We start from the raw sequence: 9777 nt of genomic DNA on the forward strand, positions 1-9777 counted from the left end.
CAACTTTGCCTGACCAACATTAAAGGCTAGAGTAAAGATGCGTTCAGAGGAATAAGCTGCTTGCAGATAGAACCACTTTATATGTGGGAGATATGTATTCCTGATCAATTGTTAAAACACATATCCAGTACAATTATTTTGTGAATGTTGGTTCTTTGCCTATTAGTCGTTAATCCTTCAAATAAGATATGGCATTTTGTAGTTAAGATTGTTAGGTTCAAACTGTTAAGGCTGAGGGACCAAGTAGGTGGTTTCAATACCTTATTACGGTTTAATAAAGATTTTGCTAATGTTTGTGTCAAGTTTGGAGAAGGGTTAATGTTTTTGGTGGTCATGTAAATATTCAAATAGTGATTGGATTGATTTAAAGGGTTCAATAGACTTTTGAAAGGCATCTAAAGCCTCGCACTGCTGTAAACATGAATGAAAATGAATATAGTTATTTCTCTAGTCCAAATTTATATGGATGGGTTTCTCGAGGAGTCTATTATACAGCGGAAGGTGATTGGAAGAATACTTGTATGGGAAGGAGGAGGTGGAGAAAACCATATATCCACTCAGACCTATTTTAAGAAGAAACATAGGGTAGGAAGGAAAGTGTAGCAAAATTGGCTGATAAAATTGACATGAAAAAATAAAAAACTGAATGAGCTGCAAATATGAAAGTATATCCAAAAATGAAAATCCTTCAGTCCATTTTGAAAATAAAAATGCTGAAGTAGACTGGAGCAGTGCACTTTGTTTAGGGACTGCAACTAGCTAGTATGGACTGAGTGAAGGCCCACAAAATGTAGGACCAGAATTATAAGGTTGTAGCTTTGCGTGCATCGATGGTGGTAAGATTGTAGGCCAGGATTGAAACCTGAACCAACAACTCCTGAAGTAAAAATAAGGGATCAAGCTAAGGTGGTGATTTCTGAATTTAACCTTGCATCCCAGGCCTCCCGTTTGTGGTTCTGGTTAGGTCAAAGGCAGTGGAAAAAACAAGGCATGAGATTTCTACCCAACTTTAGACATTTTTGTTTCTACTGCCATTGACCTAATTAGAACCTCAGATAGAAGGCATGGGATGTAAGTTAGACTTTAGAAATTGATGCCTTAGCTTTCCTTATTTTTACTTCTGGAGTTGTTGGTTCACGTTTCATTCTTGACTGAAAATCTTACCAATCCTCTATGCTCGCTAAGCTGCTTCCTTAGAGTTCTGGTCCTGCACATTGTGGGTCTTCATTGAGGCAACGCTCGCTAGTCACAGTCTCAGGCAAAGTGTCCAACTCCAGTCTTTTTTAGCATATTTCTTTTTTCAAGAATGACTGACGGATTTTAATATTTTGATATGCTTCCATATTTGAAGCTCATTCAATTTTTTCATCTCTCAAGTCAATTTCATTGGCCAGATTTGTTAGAAGTTCCTTACTTGCTTCCCTATTTTTCCTCTTAAATAAGGTCTGAGATGATATATGGTCTTCGCCACCCCCTTTCCACACAGGTATTCTCCCAAGCACCTTCTGCTGTATAATAGTATCCTCGAGTAACCCATTCATATAAAGTTAGATTAGGGGAATTTTTATTGGTTTTCTATTGTTGTTTGCTGCAATGTGAGGCTTCAGAAGCCTTTCAAAAGTCCATTGCGCCATCAAAATTGGTCCAATCACTATTGGATATTTACATGATAGCCAAGAACTTGAACCTTTCTCCAAACTTGATACAAAAATATGATCATAAACTATCATTAAATTGTAACAAGATATTGAAACCACCGTCTTGAAACCCTTCAGCCTTATTAGTCCGCATCTATCAAAATAAACTATAAAATTCAGGATCTTGTTTGAAGGATCAATGTCTAATCGGTAAAAAACCACATTCACAAAATCATTATACTTTATGTGTGTTTGTCACGATAGCCTGATCAATAGTACATAACTCCTACACATGAAAGTGGATCTATTCATCTGTACACACCTTATTCTTCCCACCCATCAATGTCTGACAATTTTTATTCATTTGATGGTTATTAAAAAAAAGGTGAACAGATGTGACTTTTTGTCTAACACATTAAAAACAGCTGATGAATTAAATTCTCTATTTGTTGTAACTGATTAGTCGGCTATTAGAATAAATCAAAACATATCCTTCAATAGATGGTCTATCTGTCACAATAAATAATCCATATGTTGCCACAGATGTCTTATCTGTTGAACAAACAGACCGTTTATTGTAAAAAATGGTAAATCATTCAAAATAGTTGATGAATCAAATTCCCCATATGTTGTAACTGATAAATCAACTATTAGAAGAAATCAAAATATCTCCTCCAATAGATGTTCCATCTGTTGCAACAGAGAATCTATATTTTGAAATAGATGTCACATCTGTTGCACATACAGACCATCTGTTGTGACAGTTGGATGATTTGTTGCAACAGATCAATAATAATAGTTGTTATTAAGTCTCAAATCATTTTGAAAAGGTGAGGAGTTTAAATGTAAAATAAAAACTCATGACTTTTCATAGAAAACAAAAAGCTAGTAGTTTGAATGTAATTAATACAATGGAGCTAAACAGTCGTGCCTTTTTTCCTAACATATTCAGATTCAATCCTCTATAAATAGGCCCCTCCTTAATCTTCATTTTACTCCACTTTTATTTATTCCTTGCATTTCTCTTTTCGTATTACATCGTCAACCACTTATATTCAAAGAGCATATTCCTTTCTCATTGAGGTAAGTTTTTTGTGTAAATCTACCAGTTGGTAATATATGTTGTATCATATTTAGACTCTTTTCTTTACTTTTGTGTTTATGTCTTTTGTTAATTCATGCATGTTCTAGATATGACTGATCCTGTTTGGGATATTTTCATTCTATGCGACACCATATGGGAACTTTAGAGGTAGGTCAATGACCTACAGAGGGAGTTGGTCTCCATGAGAGCAAGGATGTTCAGAGTGATGCAGAGGTTGATAAGGGCCCTACTGCTGCCAGTTGATTGGACGGCTGGCAATAATAATGATGCTAATGATAATAATAATAATTAGAATGTGTTTTTTATTTTAGCATATGTATTTTAATTTTTCTATATCGTATCTATACCTAATGTATTTTATTTTTCATTTAGTGAAAAATTTATTTTTAGTCAACTTTGGCTTTTTAATTCTTATTCAATTTTCATTCTGTCTATTTCTTTTTCTAAACATACATGTTAACATGTTGATGGTTGAAGGTAAGGAAAATTTTTGAATTAAGTAGCAATAGCAATTTTGGCTTTTGGGTTCTTTTAACAGATGGACCATATGTTGGAATAGATTGGTCATTGATTAGGTTTCTGTTAATAGATTATCCATCTGTTGTGACAGATTTGTATTTGTTGGAGGAAAACATTCCAGTTTGATGAAATGTATTGTGTTCTTCCAGCTAATGTCCATCTGTTGCAACAGATGGGTAATCTGTTGAAAATAATTATGGTATGTTGTATTTAGTCATATTTTGCCTCTTTTTATTGATGCATTAGTTATTAAAAAGATATTTTATATATAATAAATGATAATATTACGTTCACAACAATGAGTTAAATATATAAAAATCCTCACAAAATAACAACACAAGTTCTTGCAATTTCAACATCATGGTGGATTACGATTTGGGCATGTGGTTCTTTTGTGGCCAGCGCCTTACATATAGAGCACTTATTTCTTCTTGATGTAAATGATTCTCTGACTCCTCGCCTCTTTTTATATGGATTTCTTCCCGGTTTGATATTGCTTGGGTCAATATATGGAGGAGGTATTAATCTCCCCAAAAGCTTTGCAGGAATTACCCAAGATTCTTCGGGAGGCACTGGAATAATATACCCACTATATGCCATTGTATATTTTTCCACCAAATAATATGGAAAGGAGTTATCATAAATTTTAAGTCCATATTTGCACCGTATTGAGCTCGATGCCCTGCCATAGCATGTGGATAGGGTAATTTGTCCAAGTCAAAAACTCTGCACGTACAATATTTTGTTTGAAGATCGACCATGGCAATATCACCGTCACCGATGATACTGAATTTGTAATATGCTATTTGATGAGATAATAACCTCTTGCCAAACTGATTTTTGTTGATATTATTTTTTCCACTTTTAGAACAAATGGGGTTCCTATGCTTTCGAACTGCACATACCTTTCGTTAAAAAATTGGCCATACTTCTTGTTTATTTTTTCAAACAGATCCTTAATGAGAAATTCTCTTTTATCTCCAAACAATGAATTCACGAATTCAGCTATGTTTGGTGTCATAATATTGTACCTATACAAAAGAATCACTTAGTACGACATCATACTAAACTTGTAACTCAAACAAGACATTAAATTTATAAAAATGTACCTATTTACCGAACAGAATGCCTGGCTCCATCTTCGAAACCGACATGTATGATATGTTCCACTTCCTAGGGATGCATATCCACTATTTGATTAAAATGGTCTAAAAAATCTTCTTTACTATATGCTTTTGCTGCTCTATAAAAAATGGTCATGACCCTTTCATTGTGAAAGTTGGTCCAAATGATTTCTCCAAGATGCCAGATGCAACAACCAAAGTAAGCTGAAGTGAAGAAAATTGAACCCATCCTTGGAATACTTAGATGACTATACAAAACAAGACACAACTCTTCGGTATCTTTGATGCAACTTCATAGTTGTTAAAAAAATCCATAAGAGGCATCACATTCTTTGTCCTCTACACAAAAAGCGACAGGAAAGATGTGGTTCTCCGTATCCTACACCACCACCACTAGCAGAACTCCATTATACCTACTCCTCAAGAAGGTACTATCGATGATTATGCCTTTCATCAAATGTCAAAAACCTTGAATCCAAGCGCTATAGGATTCAAAAAGGTACTTGAAACTTCTATTTTCATCAACATGAAACTCTGTCTTACTTAAGAGATTTGTGGACTCAATCATGTAACGGTAGGCATCCAGAACTACATACCCATGCTTGTGTGTCCCCCTAACCAAGTACTTAGCAATCCCCATGGCCGAATATATAATCCAATAACTAACCAGGACACCCAATTCTGTAAGGAGTTGATTGGCCATAACCCTTGTAGAAAGGCCTTTGCCCTTGGGAAAACTATTCTTGAACTATTCACAGAGAAACTTTGACGTGGTGTGAGAATTTTGGCCCGAGATGTGCTCCGAACCACATATGGGGTACTTTTCATAGTTATAATGATGAATCTGTTAGAACTTATGTACTTCCCCGCTCTTAACCACCACTTGCAGTTTGGATTAGCATATTTGTAGCAAAAGACACTGGTTAAATTAATCATCTTTTTTTATTCTAAAATCTTTTTTCAAGCAAGAAATAAACAAAGTGGTAGATAGTTCTTTCTTGTCCTTGAATGACATTCTATTGAAAAAGCTAGTCCCATTGTCTTGAAGATTACCAGACTGTGTCAATCGAGAAGAACTGAGCACCATATTGGTTGCGTCAATGGGTGTAGGTGTTTGATCATCTTCTGGAAAATTTATTTTTAGATTATCCAACCTATCATCAAAGATGTCTTGTTGTTGTTATTCTTCTACATTGTGTTTCTCATGATCTTTCATCTTTTCAACTATGTACACCCTTAACACCAGCATGGATGAATCAATAAGATAAGCACACAACCAATCCTGATTAGTTATCTTGAAAGGTAGCACCCTCCAATTTTTGAAGGAGCTGTATATGTAGATGATGACGAGTTCTTTAACTTGAAAATTCAGTCCATAATAGCTGATGATTAAGTTCACAAAATCATCGTTTGAAACATCACTTTGGATTGTCATAGCTATCATCTCTAGCGTTTCACCCTTCTTCCAACGCCATACATATCGATTGCTCTTCTCATTCCATTGACCATGACAATCCACCCCTATTGTTATTGATCCCTCTAATAGTGGTACCTTAATAAAGTCATTTGTTAAAAAAAGTTAAGTCATTTTCATAGTGTCGTACATCAATCCCAATAGATGTGTAATTTGTTGCAACAGGTGAATAATAAGTTGTAACAGGTAAGTGATCAGTTGCAATAGATTACTTACCTATTGGGATTCATGTTACGCTCCTGAAGTTAATTTCAATAAATGAATCATCTGTTGTAATAGATGAATCATATGTTACAACATACTATATATCTATTGCAATAGATGAAGAACTTATTGGGATAGATATTATGGTACTAGGGCACCTTTGAAGCTGATTCCAACAGATGAGTGACATGTTGCAACAGATAATTAACCTGTTGCGACAGATAACTTACCTATTGCAACAGACGATGCATATATTAGAATCGAGTTTAGGTTCTATTGCAATAAGTTACTAATATGTTGCAACAAATATTTACCCTGTTAAAACAGATGACATGTCTGCTGGAATCGAGTTTACGTTATATTACAATGGGTTACTAAGCTTTTGCAATAGATATTTATCATATTGCACCAGATAACTAATCTATTGCAACAGATGGGTCATATATTGTAACAGATGACCCATTTATTTGATTCATGTTACGACACTATAGAACCATAAACATGAATCCAACATATGAGTCTTCCATTGAAATAGATGTGTCATCTATCATAACAGATGATTGATCGGTTTAAACAAATAGCTTTTATGTTGCTTTCACATCTATTTGATGGATTTCAAGACCATATATCACTAGCAAGATAACAACTATCCAAATTGATGTTATCCTCATTACAGGTGAGTATGTATTAAAGTAATCAATGCCTTCCTACTATTTGAAGCCTTTACTACAAGTCTGGCCTTATATTTATCAATAGTACCATCCACTTTCATTTTTCTTTTGAAGATCCATAGAACCTAAAGGTTTGTTTTTTGGAGGAAAAACAACCAACTACCAAGTATGGTTGCTCAAGATTGATTCCATCTCACTATTGACTACATCTCTTTAAAAGGATGAGTCTCAAGATGACATCACTTCTTTGAATATTTGGGGTTCATTTTATAAGAGAAATGTTACAAAATTCGATCCAAACTAAGTTGAAGTTCTTTGATGTGTACTACATCTTGGATTCTCATTATGATGTACATTCTCGCTTGGTTCATCTCAAGGTCATTTAAACACTTCACTAGACTATTAATATCTAGTTTTATACAGATAAATGTGTTCAAACAACTCAGTATTATCTGATTTAATTACCATATTTTCATTGATATTTAGATGTTTGGGTTTATGAATCAAAAATCAACATGCTTTACTACTTTTAGCATATCTTATGAACACACAGTCCACTATCTTAGGTCCTATTTTCACTCTTTTGGTGTAGGAACTTGGACTTTTGCTAGACACCCCACACTTAGAAATATTTCAAGTTGGGTTTCTTTCCTTTCCATTTTTCATATAGAATTCATAGTGTCTTACTATGGAGCACTCTATTGAGTATTCAGTTAGCTGTAAGGATAGCTTCCCCACCACAAGTTTTACGGTAAACCTAAAATTTTAAGTAAGACATTCATGATTTCCTTTAAGGTTCAGTTCTTCCTTTACACAATTCCATTAGACTGAAGGTGAATGTGGGGCAGTATTTTGATGGACAATTCCATTCTCTACATATATTTCCGCAAATGGATATTCATATTCTGCACTCCTATCACTTCTTATCGTTTTGATATTTTTCTTGAACTGATTTCCACTTCTGTTTTGTATTGCCTAAATGCATCTATTACTTCATGTTTACTATTTAGCAAATAGACTTAACAGTATCTAGTGCAATCGTCAATAAAAGTTATAAAATACTTTTTCCTACCACGAGATGGTGTTGACTTCATATCACAATGTCGGTGCGAATTAACTCTAAGGGATTGAAATTCCTTTCAATGAACTTATACAGATGCTTAGCATACTTTGATTCTACATATGCATGACATTTTCATTTATTGCACTCAAATTTTGGCAAGACTTCTAAGTAAATCAATTTTTGCAATGTTTTGTGATTGACATGTCCTAATCGTTTATGCCATAATTCATTAGATTCAAGCAAGTAAGAAGAAACAAAACTTTATTGAATTCAACTATCATTACATTCATCTTAAATAGGCCCTCAGTGAGATAGCCTTTTCCTAAATAAACTTCCCCTTTACTAAGTACAATCTTATCTGAAACAAATACAGATTTGAATCTATTTTTGTTAAGAAGTGATATGGAAATCAAGTTCTTTCTTAACTCCAGTACATAAAGGAAGTTATTGAGATTCAACACTTTGCCCAATGTTTTTTTCAAGTAGATTTTTCACGTCCCTTCAACTTTTGTAGTTGTGGAGTTTGCCATAAAAATCTTTTCTTCACCCTGAACCAAAGTGTATGCAGAAAACAACACTTTGTTGGCACAAACATGGGGAGTGGCACTAGAATCCATACACCAATCTCTTGGATTTACCGCCAAGTTACATTTAGAAAGCGTGGTACATAGATCATCTATTTTATTTTTGGATTAAACCATGTTAGCTTGATCCTTCTTCTTTCCTTCTTTGGAAAGACAATCTGTTGACTTGTGGCCAATCTTGCCATAATTAAAGCACTTCCCCTTGAATTTCTTCTTAGGTGGATTACTTTGTTGTCCAACTTTCTTTCATTTCTTGGAGTTATTATGGTTGGCTTATACAATGTTAGCTCCACTTATTGCACAATTTTCTTTTGACCTCCTCTGACACGACCCAAACTGAGGCCTTGTTGTAAAGGGCATCCCAATTCCAACTAGGATCAGGGACCATCCCCGTTACCCACCGCCAAGTGCATAGCTTGAGTCTGATAAATTCAAACATATAACAAGATAGCATATTTAGACCAATCCAGACTCTGGGATAGGCCCATGAACATGACCAACCTATGCAAGTCCAACCATCCAATAACAATACTAAAACCAAAACAATAATCAAGTACGAGGCTATAGCATAAAAGGATGGAACAATCATAAATAAATTCAAACGGTATCATCCCCTATCCCAATTCTAATATTAAGGCTAACACCAATACCGACACTGCCTATACCAACCCACAAGAGTTCCACAAAGCCTCTAATTGAAAGTAACATAGTATCGAATGGGATATACCCCCAACCATAAAAAATACCAATGTCTATGAAATAACCAAAGTATGTAAAAACATCCATGACATGAAATAGAGCCTTTCAAAATATGGAAGCTCACTACTTCAATCCAACCGAGTTGATCCCGAATTCAATTACTAAGCAGGAGGAATAAAATGGTCTATTCCTGCATCACATAGAGATACAGTCATCTGAAGATGGGTTAGTGGGTGAACGCTAGCATGCACTCAGGATGAGGATAAAATAATGTCAACCTTTAACACAAGTAAACCAACCATATATATATATATAAATGCTGGGAAAGAGGAACCGGGTTTAGCATATCATTAAAACCATTAACCTGGGTATGTGTAATTTAATTATCTTAGAACTACCCACGGGCTATATGGGTCCAGTGTAACCCCTGAACGGGCCCCGATGTGTGTAGCCACATGAACTGGAGATACTATAGGAGTATAGCATTCTAAGTACCCTTCACTCTCCATGATACATACGTACAAATGTACTTAGGGGATTCCCGTGTACCCCGTAAATATCATATATGGTAGCCATGAACAATCTTCATGTTAGCAAACATGAGTTTCCAGTGTCCATCCATTGAACTAACACCTTCAGGGTTAGCTATCGTACCCTACAATTATTGGCCAATTAAAACAATTACCATGCTACCAAT

Source organism: Capsicum annuum, chromosome 11 (genome assembly GCF_002878395.1).
Source record: "Capsicum annuum cultivar UCD-10X-F1 chromosome 11, UCD10Xv1.1, whole genome shotgun sequence".
NCBI classification, from domain to species: domain Eukaryota; kingdom Viridiplantae; phylum Streptophyta; class Magnoliopsida; order Solanales; family Solanaceae; genus Capsicum; species Capsicum annuum.